Source organism: Schistocerca serialis, chromosome 1, assembly GCF_023864345.2.
Source record: "Schistocerca serialis cubense isolate TAMUIC-IGC-003099 chromosome 1, iqSchSeri2.2, whole genome shotgun sequence".
NCBI lineage: Eukaryota > Metazoa > Arthropoda > Insecta > Orthoptera > Acrididae > Schistocerca > Schistocerca serialis.
In genome coordinates, this window is record NC_064638.1 from 1,122,226,003 (window position 1) to 1,122,243,250 (window position 17,248).

Genomic DNA, 17,248 nt, shown 5'->3' on the forward strand with positions numbered 1-17,248 from the left:
GGAATACAGTGACATACCTGGTAGGGTAAAGGGTTATCAGTGTGAGCTTCAGGTAAAACCTCACGAACCATTTTTCATAAAACCATACAGTATTGCAATATCAAAAAGACCTGCTGTTGAGAAAGAGCTGAAAAAGATGGAAGGATGTAATATAATAGAAAGGAGTATCAGTGCATATAATAATCCTCTAGTAGTGGTTTCGAAAAAAGGTGGTGGAGTAAAAGTATATAAACAGAAATCATAATTTCAAAATTTAAATAACCTATTATCATCTAAAACAAAAGTCCTCCACTGGAATATGCTTGTTAGAACAAAACTACCTGTACAACCAAGTATGTATATTTGCATGTATAAATTAATAATTTGAAGTCACATGTTAATTGAAACTGATGAATAAACACTGTTGTAACAAAGAATGAGAGAAAGATTTATTTTTACTTTTTTACAAAAAAAAGGTCTCCATAGTGAGCATTTCTGAATTTTTCTAATTTTTGGAAGCTAAGTCTTCCCTGTGGGTGAAGGCATGCATGTGAGGACATGCATGCAAAGGTATAAGTTTCAAAACCAATTGTAGATAAAGCCTCATGATATATGAGCAATTTATTGTTGTTTATACTGATGTTGTAGGGAGCAAAAGTACTCTTCACAAGAATGTGACTTGTAGTAATACTGTAGTAGAGAGGCAAGTGTACATAAATAATTGCAAAAAAAAATTTAGATAATACTGATGTATCTTTAGCTGTACTAAAAGAAGAAAATCATAAGCAAAAAAAAAAAAAAAAAAAAAAAAAAATACAAAAAAAAAACCATGAGTAAAGCAAATATATATATAAAAAACTACACTATGTATGTCCAGTATCATTTTACTGTACAATATGTAAGCATAATGAAATTATCAGTAATATAAAAAAAATTTAAATCTTATTCTAGGAAATGAGTTTTACCTTTCTATTATTTTCAGTCTGTTTGCTGTATGTTAGAATATTTCTCACGTATGTTTTATACCATATATATTTGTCATGTCAAATAATTTCTTTACTTGAATTTTTTGTGTATGGGATTGATGGGGAAGTATCATTGCAACAACAGCCAGTAACAAGTCCACAGATTCAAAGAGTCCAAATTTGGAAGAGGTTATCAGACTGCATCATTAATGTACTAATTATGTAATACAGATCCATCACTGAGTGTGGTCGGGATTTTGTTGCATATGTCCATAACAACAAAAGCCCTGGGGAGCAGTTGTAATGGATCTGGGAGATGTTATTTTTTTACCGTATTTGTCGATACCGAATTGTAAATGTTATCTTATATTTTTTGTCAGAATTTATTATAATTTGTCTTATTATATGTTAATTTACTTCTGCTTTTGAGAGTGAAAGCATATTGATTACTATTAGTAAATGTATCAAAGAATAGCAAAGAGACTGATTACAAGTGGAAGCTTGTGTGTTGTGTAAAATATCTTTGACGTTGGAGTCGTCTTTGACTATAGTCAGTCGGCTGTTAACTCTTGGTGTGTGTTGACGGAAGAAGAATGTGAAGGTCGCCGTCATAAATAATTTTCAATTATGTTACTATTTTTTTGTATTAACTATAAAAAAGAAACTACATTTGAAGAAATGGTATTTGAAACACCAAAATGAGGCAAACACGTTGAACCACGTCTTTTCTGCAGCCGACAAAGATGCATTGTGGAATCATACTTAGACAACTGAAGCCAAGACTAATATCGCCTTGCAAACGTCTAACGGAAAAGGTACTGTCAAGAAATATGGCGAATTTAAGTAAATAAAAAATAGTGACCATATTTTCAACTTGTGTCTTAGCCGGGATGCCATATTTCAAACTAAAACAAAATTCTGTGACTTTTTTTATCAGCACTAAAGAAAGTATAACTGGAAGTCAACACTTCAAAAACCAAAGTAATAACTGTCAAAAAATCCAAGAGAAACAAATAAATATCCAAATAAATGCTGAAAACATACAATAATGCAGTCAGTTGTGCTACTTAGGAAGCATTGTCAGTCAAGACAATTGTTGCACCATGTAAATCAAAAGCAGAAATGCCCTCAGTAAACAGCTTTCAGCAACAAGAAACGGCTTCATCCCAGTAGGCAGATAAATATTAAGACTGTGAAAGAATTTATAAAATCATTTGTCTAAAGTGTTTTGAAATATTGCGGTGCCACATGGTTTCTAATGAAAGAGTGTATTTAGTGCCTGAATACAGTGGAAATGCGGAACTGGAGAAGGATGATGAAAATAAGCTAGAGAGAGAAAGTGAGATGAGAAGTCCTCAAGGAAACAGATACAACAGTGATACGGATCAGTACCATAGAAAAGAGGAAAACAAAATTCACTGGTGGCATGATATGTCACAATGCGTTCTTGGCCACCAAAGGTTTTAGGTAAGAAAGGAAAAGGAAGACAGTAGATGAATCATGTAGATTCTGTGATGGATGAACTTAAACTCAAACTGTGTGCTGAACTGAAACACTCAACAGAAAAGTAACAAATATGGTTTCAGTGGCAAGGCATAGCCTTTAAAAGATGATGATGATGTCTTATGATCCCACCTACAGTGTACAATTTCTTTGGAAGTTTTATTTCTAATCTTTCATAAATTCCTTGCCCCATTTGATTTTTAGTACTGAACATTAGCTCCAAGTGCCTTACCAATTTTTGTTTCCATATGGTTCCCGTATGGTGTTCTCTCCCCTCACCGAGGTTTGGAGTTACCTTTCCAATCAGCACCCTGTACTTTTTTAGGCTGAGGCAACAGGAGGCAACCAGCTCACCTTGCTCCATTATATGCAGGTCACAACTAACAATGTTATTGCAGTTTCCTCTGGATAAAATATCCTAGAGGTAAAATAGTTGCCTGTTTGGATCTCTGAATGAGGACTGCACATTAGGTACCACCGGCAGAAAAGACAAACCTTATTAGAATGAGCCCACGAAATATTAGAGTGCTAAGTTAGTAAAGGAAATTATAAAATCTTAAAGTATAAATTAAAAGGATAAAGCATGATATTTTATGAACCAGTGACACAAAATAGGTACAAAAAGGAAGTTCTGGGAGTGGAGATCAGTGGATTGTTCCTACTGGGTCACATAATGATACAGTTTCAATAACTCAGTTGATAGAGTGTTTTCCCACAAAAGGCAAAGGTTCTGGGTTTGAGTCACAAAGCAGCACACTTTTTAATATGCCAGTAAGTTTCAAATCAACACACATTCAACAGTAGAATTAAAATCCTTCTACCAACCCCCAAGCCATTTCTCCACAATATGCTGTCTTCCAGTAGTTCAAATTCTGCAAGGTATACAGGAGAACATCTGTGAACTTTGGGAAATCGAAGAGAGGAAGTGGTGGAAGTTAAACTGTGAAGGGGAATGGGGGACAGTTGTGAATTTTCCCTGGATAGCTCAGTTGGTAAACCATTTTCCCAAGAAAGGCAAAGCTTCCAGGTTTGAATCCTGATACAGCACACATTTTTAATCTATCAGTAAGTTTCAGCTCAACTCACACTCCACAGCAGAGTAAACATTCATTCTGGAAAGGAGTAGCAACAAGAAGGAGTAGGTTAAAGGATTATCTGTGGAAAAATGACAGAGCACCGATGGTAAAATTGAATGAGTATCCAACAGACATTGTAAATATACAAGCATATTTGAATACTAAAGATTTGGATGATAGTGAAACTGAAGAATCCTATTACTGCATTAATGAGCTCACAAAATATTTCAGTGGTGATGAAAATTTAGTCACAACAGAAGCTAAGATTGCAGCCATTATTGAAAGAAGGAAACAGAAAACAAACAGAAAACTTGCCCTCTATGAGTAAAATAAGAGAATAGTAAGATTAAATGAATTAAGTGCTGCACAAATGTCCATCATTCTCAATACACATTTCAAGAACACACTGTGTAAGAAATCATCATGACTTATGAAATGTAATAATGGAAGATATGAAATAGACTACATTTTGTTAAAACACTAGTTTCAGGAAAACAGTCAGTGAATGCAAGACTTATCCAGTTAAGATTCTGATAGTAACCATAACCTAGTAGCAGTGAAATGCCAGATAGAATTCAAAAGTTAAGAAGTATGTAGTTGCAACGTCTGAAACTAGACAAGTTAAATGGACCAAAATCTCAAGACTGCCATGGAAAACCATATGAAAACAAAATGGACTATGAGTCATGAAGGAGTGGGGAACTAATGAAATTACCTTAAAACAGGTGCAACAAAAGCAGTAGAAGGACTAGGATTGAAAAACGTACAACATAAATAGGTATGAATAGGAGATCAGTTGGTGAGATTAATAAAGAAATGAGGAAGATGTAAAAATGTTGGAATTAAACAGCAACACTCAGGATGTAGAAATGATTAAAAAAAAGGATGCATATGCTGCACACAGATCAACAAATAATCGTCTTGATACAATTTTGTAGGAACACACACACACACACACACCTATGTCCCTACATGGTGCTGGCTGGAAGCCCCACCAAACACATCCGCCATACCAATCTAGTCCACCTGCCAAAATGCAGCACTGTCATTGTGCATCCAACCAGTGCCATGTACAGGCACAGGAATGTGTGTGTTTCTGTGTTTTCTGTGCCTGTTGGTTTTCTAGCCCAAAAAAGGATTACTCTGAAAGCTAGCAAGTATTCTCCTTTTCTTTTGTGCACCTGTCAATGACTCAATGCTTCTGCCTTTTTTATGAATGGTCTCTTTTACTCCTAAAGTATTTACAAAGAACCACCTCGGATAGCACATACCAAAGAGCACAGTGATTAGACATGAGAAAGGGAACCTCCTACATGGTACCAGTTTCCCTGAAATCCAGTACTGAAAAATTTTTCCTCCAACATATCCTTACATACTGCCACCTACTCGTACTCAGTCTCATTAATGTATTCCCCAGTTTTCTTTGTAGCACTTGTTTAGTATATAATTATGTACATTTATAGTGTTTTTGCAGTATTTCGTTATTTAGTTACTCAGCTCTACTTTTGTAATATTTTATGTGTTTTATCTTCATGTTTCCCAGTCTCTATATTGTACTTCTGTTATCTCTGGATTGGAGTTGGCAGAGAACATCTCATTGTACAGTGTACATTTTTGACTGCTTTCTCTCTCTGATGCCTCCTCCTTCTTCGTCCTTGTCTTCCTTTGATACAACAAAGGAAAGTCCCTCCCAACCTGGTGTCTGAGGGACCAACTTATCCCTCTTTCCTCTCTCTGGAAGGAAAAAAAACTGTTTAAAATCATTTTCTACTTTTATTTGTGTTTACCAATAGTAATTATAATTTAGCTTCTGGAAGGTAAGTACTGTCTCCTCGAGGAATTTTTTTCTTTTTATACAAATAAGATATTTTATTTCCATTTTAATGAACATGAAAACTTTTCCCCACTGTTCCCTCCTTCCTTGAAACACCTTATAAGATGATGACTTCTGTTGTTACAAAACAAGTTTAAAACACTTGCATCATTGGGAGGGCAATTTTCAGGGAAAATATTCAAACAAAATCTATATGGAGAAGCAGATACACACATCAAAAAAGTTTTGCATCACCCATGTTCCCAGAACTCCTGAAGATAGACATCGACTGTGGATATTACATCACAGACACAGTCCCTTTGACTGTTCAGAGACGTCACTAAACCCGCCCAAAGATGTAAACAGCCATGCATGAGCAGCGCCTATTTGATGGAGGGGGTCCGACAGCCAATCAGTTCCAGTTATTTCACCAGGAAGGGGGTATACAGCTCATGTTGTCTGTAGTTCAACCAATCAAACTGTGGCATTGACTGTCTAAGTCAATGCCACAGTTTGATTGTGTCTGCGTTGTTACTTCATGCCAGGAAGGGCTCTCAACAAGGGAAGTGTCCAGGTGTCTCAGAGTGAACCAAAGCGATGTTGTTCGTACATGGAGGAGATACAGAGAGACAGAAACTGTTGATGATATGCTTCACTCAGGCTGCCCAAGGGCTACTACTGCAGTGGATGATCACTACCTATGGATTATGGCTTGGAGGAACCCTGACAGCAATGCCACCATGTTGAATAAAGCTTTTTGTGCAGCCACAAGAAGTCACGTTATGACTCAAAATGTGCACAATAGTCTGCATGATGCGCAACTTCACTGCTGGCGTCCATGGTGAGGGCCATCTTTGCAACCATGACACCATGCAGCATGCTACAGATGGGCCCAACAACATGCCGAATGGACCGCTCAGGATTGGCATCACGTTCTGTTCACTGATGAGTTTCGCATATGCCTTCAAGCAGAGAATCGTCGGAGACATATTTGGAGGCAACCCAGTCAGGATGAATGCCTTAGACACACTGTCCAGTGAGTGCAGCAAGGTGGAGGTTCCCTGCTCTTTTGGGGTGGCATTATGTTGGGCCAATGTACACCACTGATGGTCATGGAAGGTGCTGTAATCATTGTAGCATATGCGAAAGCCATCCTCCGACCTATAGTGCAACCATATCAGCAGCATATGGGCAAGGCATTCATTTTCATGGACAACAATTCATGCCCCCATCACGCACATCTTTTGAATGACTTCCTTCAGGATAATGACATAGCTCGACTAGAGTGGCCAGCATGTTCTCCAGACATGAACCCTATTGAACATGCCTGCGGTGAATTGAAAATGGCTGTTTGTTGATGACGTGACCCACCAACCACTCTAAAGGATCTATGCTGAACTGCCATTTAGGAGTGGGACAATCTGGACTAACATTGCCTTGATGAACTTGTGGATAGTATGCCACGATGAATACAGGCATGCATCAATGGAAGAAGACATGCTACTGGGTATTAGAGGTACCGGTGTGTATAGCAATCTGGACCACAACCTCTGAAGGTCTTGCTACATGGTGGTCGAACATGCAATGTGTGGTTTACATGAGCAATAAAAAGCGTGAAATGATGTTTATGTTGATCTCAATTCCAATTTTCTGTACAGGTTCTGGAACTCTCAGAATCAAGGTGATGCAAAACTTTTTTTGGTGTGTGTATTTATAAAACAACACACAAGCTATGTTCCCTTCATAGGAAGAGCCAACTACCAAAGACTTTCAAATCAAACACAATGGAAAACATAGATGCATGTATCAAACAAGGCATCAAAAATCCACACTAGTTTCATATAATATACACAATATAAATGATTCATTCACATTCATCTGTGGCGTCGATCCACGGATCGATAGGCCAGAACATCATATGTGTGTTATGTCTTCGAGTTGATCTTTGTTTTGTATACTTCCAGGACCTCAGTTCCCCCCTAGTCTTCGACCTGTAAGATTGTTGTGTAATAAAAGTATTGATGATTTTAAGAGAGAACCATGGTCATTACCTTACCACCTTGATATCTCCTTCATTGGTGAATCCAAAGTTCGAATAATCCGTTGAACCGAGTACAAAGTGACTACCGTGCCGGCTTCCGCGTTCTTCGTTGACCTTTGTCCGCTACACAATGGCCTTCTACAACACGCCGCCACCACCCAGCTTTCACCAGCAACAGCAACTAAATTCAAGCACGCCAGCTGTAGCTGGTGCCCGACGTGAATTTCCGCAGTCCTATAGCCTCGAGAACCCAGGGACATCGTCAGGTGCAGTGGTTTTGAACATGACGTCAGCGATCTCCGACTCTGGCTTTGTTAACCCCGAACTGCTTCAGTTTTCGCCGCACAGCAGACAAGAAACCACTACACACTGATACCGAACTTTAACGCAAGTACTGTAAATAGTGGGGAGCATAGTATTCATAATGTGCGACAACAGGGCGCCTTTTTGAATGTGCAAGCTCCACGTGTGTATCACTCCACACTGGTTGCACACTATGTGAATGACATTCGCCAGCCTGTTACTCCGAGTGTTCATCAGTGCAGTAATTTGAGCACGTCAGGTTCCACCAAGCTCATCAGTGACTCTGTGATGGACAATTTTGCTGCAGATGTAGAGGACCAATTGCATAATAACCTGTCGAGCAACTGCCGTGACCACTTTGATCTTCCGCCGCAACAACCAGTCAGGCTTCGCTCCATGCCGGCCTTCCTGCTAACGGATTTCGCTTCCCCTCCAGCTGCTATGAACACAGCTGGCACGTCTGCTTCCTCTCTACCGCCCTCACAATGCAGAGTTAACTTTGACTTGCCTACTCCTGCGTCCGCGAGCGGCTGCCCACATTCTTCGACCACCAGTTCGTCGAATATACCGAAACTTCCGGCATTCAAACCTGCCCACCCGGAATTCTGGTTCAACCTGGTTGAGCAAACTTTCAGTGTCTGTGCACTTGATGACAACGCCCGTTTCACATGCCTCATGAACCACCTCCATGACCAGGAAGACTTAATTTATGACCTGGCTAAGTCACCTCCTCTGAACGAGAAGTACACTACAGCTAAACAAGCAATACTGGAATGTGTCTCCAAGACAAGAAGAGAAAACATTCGACGAAACATTCGACGGCTTGTCTATGAAGAACGCCTCGGCGACAGATCGCTGTCCCAGCTTTGGCAATGCCTTCGACTTCTCATCAGTGAATGCGACATGCCAGACGCCACGCTCACCAAGATTTGGACGGAAAAGCTGCCTCTGTCTGTCCAAATGGCCATCTCCGCCTATGAAGATAGACCAAATAGTGAAGCTTGCACGCTGCCGACCGAGCTTAATCCGCTCTACTACGTGAACGCTGTGCACAGCAGTCCGACAGCTATGCCAGTTTCCAACCAGAACCGGGGCCCCAATGTGGACGCCCTCTAAACCTAAGTCTGTCAAGCTTGCCACACTATCGGCATCTTCACATCCACACAACAACAGCACATCTGACTCGGTGGAAGATTCTGGGCTGCTGCCGTCTGACCACTTGCAGGAGCAGACGTCCACCCATAAATACTGTTTCTTCCATGCAAAATTCGGGGAACAAGCACGCAATTGTAAACTGCTGTGCTCCTACCCAAACTTCATCCGCAGGTAGGCAGCGGCGCCACCTTCTGCGACGTAAACAACAGGTGCAGTCCCACGCTCCATTCTGTGTCCAACACTAATGCTTTGAATGGACAAGTCTATGTCCGCGACTTGAACTCTGGCACAAACTTTCTCATCAACACGGGCGCAGATGTTTCCCTACTTCCATCTTGCCTTGCTACCGAAAAGATCCGACTACACAAAACTGTCCTATGTGCTGTAAACTCATCTAGTTTGTCATGCTTAGGTTCTACTTCATATGCAGTGTCCCTCTCACCTGAGTGCAACCTGAAGTGATCCTTCCTGGTGGCTGACATCGACAATCCCATTTTGGGCATCGACTTTCTACGACACCAGAAACTGTGGCCTGACCTTGTCAAGAATACAGTGTTCTACCACCCTATGCAGGAACACAGCCCGTGTGCTTCATCAAGTGTCAATAGTACTGCTAAACAGGTCCACCTGGCTAGGAAGTGTAATAACCCCTCCTCCGAGCTCTTGTCATGGACCAATAAGTGGCTCACAGAGTGTGTCGAGTCTACATGCCTGCGCCTGGAACAACTTGAGCTACACTGTCACCTCAATGACTTAAGTAACAAGTTATCTTCGGCACGGCAACAGCTTGCAGCAGACGATGCCTCGGCAACACACAAGGTTAGTCGGTGCCACTACAGTGTTCTCGCGCCCGAGTGCATTTGTGACTGTGTGCCACATAAACTTACAGTGTCCGCGCTCCTGCCAGCTCTAACTCTGTTAATTTGAGCGCACATTCATCCCCCTCCTCACTTGGGCAGCTAACTTCCCAGGCACAGGTTAATGTTTTTGATTTACTGCCATCAGCTGTTCATTCGCGCCCGCTGCTGCCACCAAGCTCGACAGCGGCACCTTCGATTACTAATAAACAATGTACCAACTTTGTTTCGTGTAGCTCACTTGTTTGTCACTCCCAGCCACCCAACAGTTGGCACTTATGCAAACTTTCGCCGTCCACACCGCAACCCAGCCTAGTGGCTGCGCACACTATACCACAGACAGTCACCTCGTGTGCCGCGTCGCGCTTTTCCGTGGTTACAGACGGCACTGCCCACAAACTTCACTTGCAAGACGGACCGCCTATCTCTTGCCAACCACGCCGTCTCAAGCCAGAACTCATGAAAGTGGCTTGCAAACAAATAGACAATCTCTTAACAGCCAGCGTCATCAAACCATCTGTCAGATGTTAGGCCTCGCCTATCCACTTCATCACAAAAAATGACGGCACCTGGCATATGGTTGGCGCCTATACTAAGTTGAACTCTCATACTATCATAGACAAGTACCCGGTTCCTAACATCGTGGATTTTAACCATGCTCTTGCGGGCGCCAAATATTTCTCAGTAGTGGACTGTAGGAGGGCCTATAATCAAATTCCGATGGCACCAGAGGATACTGAAAAGACAGCTGTTACAACACCTTTCGGCCTTTTCCAGTATCGGTTCATGCCCTTTGGCCTCCACAACGCTGCACAAACTTGGCAGAGATTCCGAAACAAGGTGTTGTTTCATCTGGATTTTTGTTTCATTTACCTGGACGACATTCTTATTTTCAATCCTACTTTGCAAAAGAACAAGGAACATTTGCAGATTGTTAAAGACACTCTTACCACTGACGGTGTTGAACGAATAATAAGAAGCTCCAGTTGCACCACACTTCAGTAAGATTCTTAGGCTACATCGTGTCAGCTAAGGGCCTCACTCCTCCCGAGGATAAAATCAAACCTGTTTTTGATTTGCCACGCCCTCACTTGTTTAAGGAGCTGCGTAGGTTCATAGGAACAGTTAACTATTACAGGAAGCACTTGCCTGCAGCAGCCGAGGTTCAGGCTCCCCTAACAGACAACCTTGCTGGCAAAAATATGACTGGTATTCGCCCGGTCCCCTGGACCCCTGCCATGGAACAAGCTTTTGACAAACATAAGCATCTACTAGCAAACGCAGTGACTGTTGCCCACTTGCATCCGGACGCTACATTTTTTATTACCGCGGATGCCAGTCATACCGCAGTAGGTGCTGTCCTCAGCCAAACCGTCGGAGATACTACCTCTCCTTTGCAGTTCTTTTCTAAGAAGCACAATGGTTTCTTCTGTAAACAATCCACTGTAAACTTATGTGATTACTTAGAGTGCAATGAAACATATGTATGGTGTATTTTGGCCGGGAGTCTCCTTTCGGAGACTTCGGACCCGTTGTGTGACTCTTTATTCGACACCACTTTGATCATTCCATATCAATGATTATGAAATGACAAGGACAACACAACACCCAGTCTACGGGTGGAGAAAGTCTCTGACCCAGCCAGGAATCAAAATCAGGCCCTTCACATGGCATTCAGCCTTGCTGACCAGTCAATTACGCAGGCAGGCAGACACATTTAAATGATCTTCTCTTTGAAAGCTAAATTAATATTTTATGACTGATATCAAAATTTTTACCATTTAACAACATACATTTGATAAATATTTTTGATCCTAATTAGTTAAAAAATATCTGAATACTAACATTTATGTTTGCTGTTATAGGAAACTTATTTTGTCATCTTGAAGGTGGGTCAGTCAGACTTGGTACATTGTCGACACATAGTGAGCACTTTTATTACGGTAGAAGAACTAAAATCTCATTATAAACTAAAGCTTTTGAGATGAAATTTTGTGTATGATAGCTACTTTAAAATTATTGTCCTAATGGTGTTATGTAATAGGAGTTATATAAGCAAGGAAACCGATTTTCAGAAGACACGAACGACAGTAATAGTTGGAGTCTGTATGCCCTGAAGCTGATTGTAGTTTAACTATTAATACACGGTGAGAAGATTAAGTATTATATGATGTTCACTGGTTTAAGAGTATGTTGAGATGATATACAGCTGTCTAATATTGTGCAGCCCCCCCCCCCCAAAAAAAAAAAAAAAAAAAAAAAAAAAAAAAAAAAAAAAAAAAAAAAAAAAAAAAAAAGCAGAAGTACCACAACATGATGTGTCATGGACTCAATTAATCTCTGAAATAGTGCTGAAGGGAACTGACACCATGAATCCCGCAGGGCTCTCCATAAATCTGTGAGAATACAAGGGGGTGGAGATTTCTTCTGAACAGCACATTGCAAGGCATCCCGGATATGTTCAACAATGTTCATGTCTGGGGAGTTTGGTGGTCAGTGGAAGTCTTTGAACTCACATTGGGTGTCACAGTGTTCTGCTGGAACTGCCCAAGTCTGTTGGAATGCACAATGGACACGACTGAATGCAGGTGATGAGACAGGATGCTTCCATAAGTGTCACCTGTGAGATTCTTATCTGGACATCTCAGAGGTCCCATATCACTCCAACGGCACATGCCCCACACCATTACAGAGCCTCCACCAGCTTGAACAGTCCCCGGCTGACATGCAGGGTCCCTGGACTCATGAGGTTGCCTCCATACCCGTACACATCCACCTGCTCGATAAAATTTGAAATGAGACTCATCTGACCAGGCAATATGTTCCCAGTCATCAACAGTCCAATGTCAGTGTTGACAGGTCCAGGTCAGCAGTGAAGCTTTGGCATGCCATCATCAAGGGGACATGAGTGGGCCTTCAGCTCCAAAAGCCAATATCGATGATGTTTCATTGAACAGTTTTCGCGCTAACACTTGTTGATGCACCACCATTGAAATCTGCAGCAATTTTCGGAATGGTTGCACTTCTGTCGTGTTGAACAATTCTCTTCAGTCATCGTTGGTCCCATTCTCACAGGATCTGTTTTTGGCCGCAGTGATGTCAGAAGTTTGATGTTTTAGCAGATTCCTGATATTCACAGTACACTCATGAAATGGTCGTATGGAAAAATCTCCACTTTATCGTTACCTCGGAGGTGCTGTGTCCCATCACTCATGTGCTGACTATAACGCCACATTCAGACTCACTTAAATCTTGATAACCTGCCTTTGTAGCAGCAGTAACCAATCTAACAACTGCACCAGACACTTGTTGCATTATACAGGCATTGCCGACTGCAGCACTGTGTTCTGCCTTTTTACATATTTTTGTAATCGAATATGCATGCCTATACCAGTTTCTTCAGTGCTTCAGTGTATATCAAAGTAGTCTTTGTGATATATTTAAGAGATACCAATAATGTTAAGGAAAGACTGATTATGTTGATGAAAAAGTTGAAGTCAGAGTTAGGGAACTAATTACAAAAACTTAAAACAACATTGAATAATTCTTGTAATGAAAGAGGAACTTTGGGCAATAAAAAATGATGGAAGTAGTAGTAGAAGGATTGAATACAAAGGAATATTTGTAGTATCAGAATGTTGCTGATCATTTGATAACATCTAAAAGTTAAAACAACTCTGACCATAAGACACTTACTATTAACAATATCTGAAAATGAATCATGTAGCATTTTGAGAAGGTAATTTATGCAACAAATTAACCTAAGGGACAATTTTGTGTAATATGATGATGACAACATTAATTTTATATCTCAAATATTAATATTGTTTTTTAAACATGGTTAAATTGTTTCATTTGCTGAATCATATAAAGATTTGTATAAATATTTATATTATCTTCAATTTCAACTTTCAGCTATTATTTCTACCAATATATCTTACTCTGAGAAAAAGTTCATGTTAGTCTGTTTCTCCCTGAAATTAAGTCAATGGCAGGCACTTAAATCTTATTCCCATTAACCTACGTATAGCTGCTAATGTCACCAGAAACTAATTAGTGATGTTTTTTGCAGCTGACATTACAATGATGTAATGGACATTCTCTTAAGCCAAGATGTGAGAAGAGTTCACATTCATTGAAAGGAAATTCTATTAAGCTGAGATGTCACAAGGGTTCACACTCATGTAAAGGACATTCTACCACGCTGACATGTGAAAAGGACTGATATATTACATGTAATGAGACGAGGTAAATCAAGGACTTGGAAAAGAAAAAGGGAAGTGAAGAAAGGTTTGGTGTTTATACCATTTTTTTTATAAAGTGAAAACTATGTACATGTTGTGCTCTGCTGTCAGAAACAATGATAAATCATACATATATGCAATGAGGCACGTATGCCAAATACAAAGAACATTTTTTACATCAAGCATCAATGTTGAATGTATTTATGTCAAGAACTGTTTTAACTAATTAATTTTCTTATGCTACTGGCAAATGTCTGTTTTATGTAGCTGTGTTTAAAATAATAATTAATCACATTAAACTCTATACATACTACACACATTTCTGTTTTAAAAAAAGTCAATTGTCTCTCTCATATTTGCTAAAATAGCCTTGAGGAGTTCCATAATTTTTGTGTCGTAATATAGTTCATATGTGATTGCTTACAAAATTCTGGGTGGGCTACTGTAATTGAACTGCTCAACACACTTTTTTTCCGTGAAGTATTGAAGTAGTCAATACACTATAGCTTAAAGTTATGAATATTCAAATTTAGTATTATAATTATACTCATTGCTCTCCATAATTATTCAAAAAGATTAAACTGATAAAAAACGCATTTCCTTATGAACTGACTGTTATCTCTCTGGTTAAGAAACACTGATTTTTATCAACTTTATGGGTACATTTATGTAAGTAAACTCCTTATACTTTTGTAACTGTCAACAAGTAATAAGAGTCAGTCTGTCATGCACTGATGGAGAAGTTGTTGCCTGTCTCTGATAATTGCTCATTTAGTTCATGGACTGAAAATGTTGTAAAGCTTCATTGTGTGTGACCTAGTGTTAAAACAAATTTGACATTTATTACAGAGTTGATGTGAAGAAAGTAACATGCATCATAATATCACTTCAAGTTACCTCCCAACTATGTTTAGGAGGTCGGAGAATCTATCAACTAGAAAAATGGCCAAACAACAATTTCAACATCAATGGGCACAAAGTTAAGCAGAAATAATAAACTTTGACCATTCTAGCTGCTCTTGCTCATATCAATATGTATTTATTGAACAAATGAGTGCAACATCAGTAGTTTGTGAATTTTGCAAAATTTCTTTATTACTGTTATAAAAATATGTATTTCCGGTGTGCATTAAAAGTGTTAGAAAAAGTTATTAGGAAAGCAAAGTTTTATTCATACATTCACTTCGACCGCACCTGTCTGTTCCTCATTTTGCCTGTGCCGAGTAACCTGCATCAGGAGGCTCAGAGCAGACATGAGGAATTTGCACAAGCAGCAGAGGAGCAATCCTGAATCGTTATAATCAGGACTACACGCAATGGAATTAATGTGAATAAGTACATAACTTAAATGATGAATAGTGATCTTAAATGTATTGACATCGAAGGCTTGTTGATATTAGTACCAGTTAAAGTTTACCTAGGATATGGGTACCTTCCACTTTCTTTCAGTTATTCTTTGCAATTAAATTGTTTAATTATTCAAGCAGCAATCATTAATCAGTTTCCATTATTTGTCTGCCCACCTTTTACACCAGTATTCACTATTATTACTGTAGCTAACAGATTAAGGGGTGAGCTAGAAACTATCAAGGAGAACATAATTTTCACGAACTTTTTGTGTTAGAAACTAACAATACCAAGTGATTGGACATGTTTTATAACACAAAACCAACACTATGGATAACAAACTTACAACTCCGGCCATTTGGGTTCACTCTCAAACGGTAAATGCTTCTGGCTCAATTTACTTGATTATAAGTAACAGCAGCAGAAGCAGCAGCTTCTTCTCACTTTCATCTAGGCATTTCCTTCCTTTTCTTTCTTTCTTTCTTTTTTCTTTCCCCCCCTCCAAAGTGTACTCATCTGAGTTTACTTGTTACTCATTATTGTTTCATATCTGCTCTTCTTTAGAAAAGACATGTCTTTATAAAGTGTGTGTTAACCATTCCTTAGCAGGGAATGAGACAAGGTTACACACTACCTGCATATTTACTCAATATGTTCACTGTCAAGGCCATATGCAAATTTAAGCAAAAGATCAGCATTATCAAATAACAGACAAGTCATCCACCATAAAGGTTTGCAGATGACACAGCATTAACTGCAGATTTGGAGATGGAACTTGTAATGGATCTGGGAGATGTTATTTTTTTACCGTATTTGTCGATACCGAATTGTAAATGTTTTCTTATATTTTTGGTCAGAATTAATTATAATTTGTCTTATTATATGTTAATTTACTTCTGCTTTTGAGAGTGAAAGCATATTGATTACTATTAGTAAATGTATTGAAGAATAGCAAAGAGACTGATTACAAGCGGAAGCTTGTGTGTTGTGTAAAATATCTTTGACGTTGGAGTCGTCTTTGACTATAGTCAGTCGGCTGTTAACTCTTGGTGTGTGTTGACGGAAGAAGAATGTGAAGGTCGCCGTCATAAATAATTTTCAATTATGTTACTATTTTTTTGTATTAACTATAAAAAAGAAACTACATTTGAAGAAATGGTATTTGAAACACCAAAATGAGGCAAACACGTTGAACCACGTCTTTTCTGCAGCCGACAAAGATGCACTGTGGAATCATACTTAGACAACTGAAGCCAAGACTAATATCGCCTTGCAAACGTCTAACGGAAAAAGTACTGTCAAGAAATATGGCAAATTTAAGTAAATAAAAAATAGTGACCATATTTTCAACTTGTGTCTTAGCCGGGATGCCCTATTTCAACTGGGGACTGTAGCCGGGATATTGTGTTCACAAGATCTTCAACAGTGCTACGAGGAAGAAAATTTTTGTGTGTTAATACAGTTTCTTCAGAATGTGTGTTACAGTATTTTTGTTCATCGGGAAGTAAAAGTTTTGGAGAAGAAATGTTTCGGCAAAAAATATAATTTTCGACAGAAGAAAATACTTCAAGAATTTTGGTCAACAATCACATGGATGGAAAACGTGATTTTGTAACAGTAGAAGAGTGTTCCAGATAAGTCACGAAACCCTCGTATTTTGTTAAAACAATATTTTTATCTTGTTTTGTATTGTTGTGTATAAATTTTTGTTCTTTACAATGACTTATGAGATTTTCGAGAGTATTGTGCCTAAAGTAGAAAGCAGTAATTTAATAGACTTGGAACATCAGGACAGGTCAAATGAAACAGAAAGAACCGATCAATTTGATTTAAAAAGTTTTCTTGTAAATTTCACTAAAGAAATTAAACAATCAGTTGATGACAATAAGACTTACTGGGATGAAAAAATTGATAACATTTTGTTGCAAGTCCAAGCAGTCAATACCCAAGTGGGTGATCTTTCGA

The 17,248-nt window shown here is 39.2% G+C and overlaps 1 protein-coding gene and 1 long non-coding RNA gene across 3 annotated transcripts in view; one reads left to right on the forward strand and one right to left on the reverse strand.

Moving 5' to 3' along the window:
- LOC126416752 (uncharacterized) overlaps positions 1–14,114 on the forward strand; it is a 106,294-nt gene extending 92,180 nt beyond the window's left edge. Inside the window, exon 3 of the long non-coding RNA XR_007575522.1 lies at positions 13,765–14,114. This is a non-coding gene — a long non-coding RNA (uncharacterized LOC126416752). The remainder of the gene's footprint in view (positions 1–13,764) is intronic.
- The window catches only part of LOC126416741 (serine/threonine-protein phosphatase 6 regulatory ankyrin repeat subunit A-like), a 716,260-nt gene that overhangs the window by 258,214 nt on the left and 440,798 nt on the right, over positions 1–17,248 (reverse strand). The window lies entirely within an intron of this gene.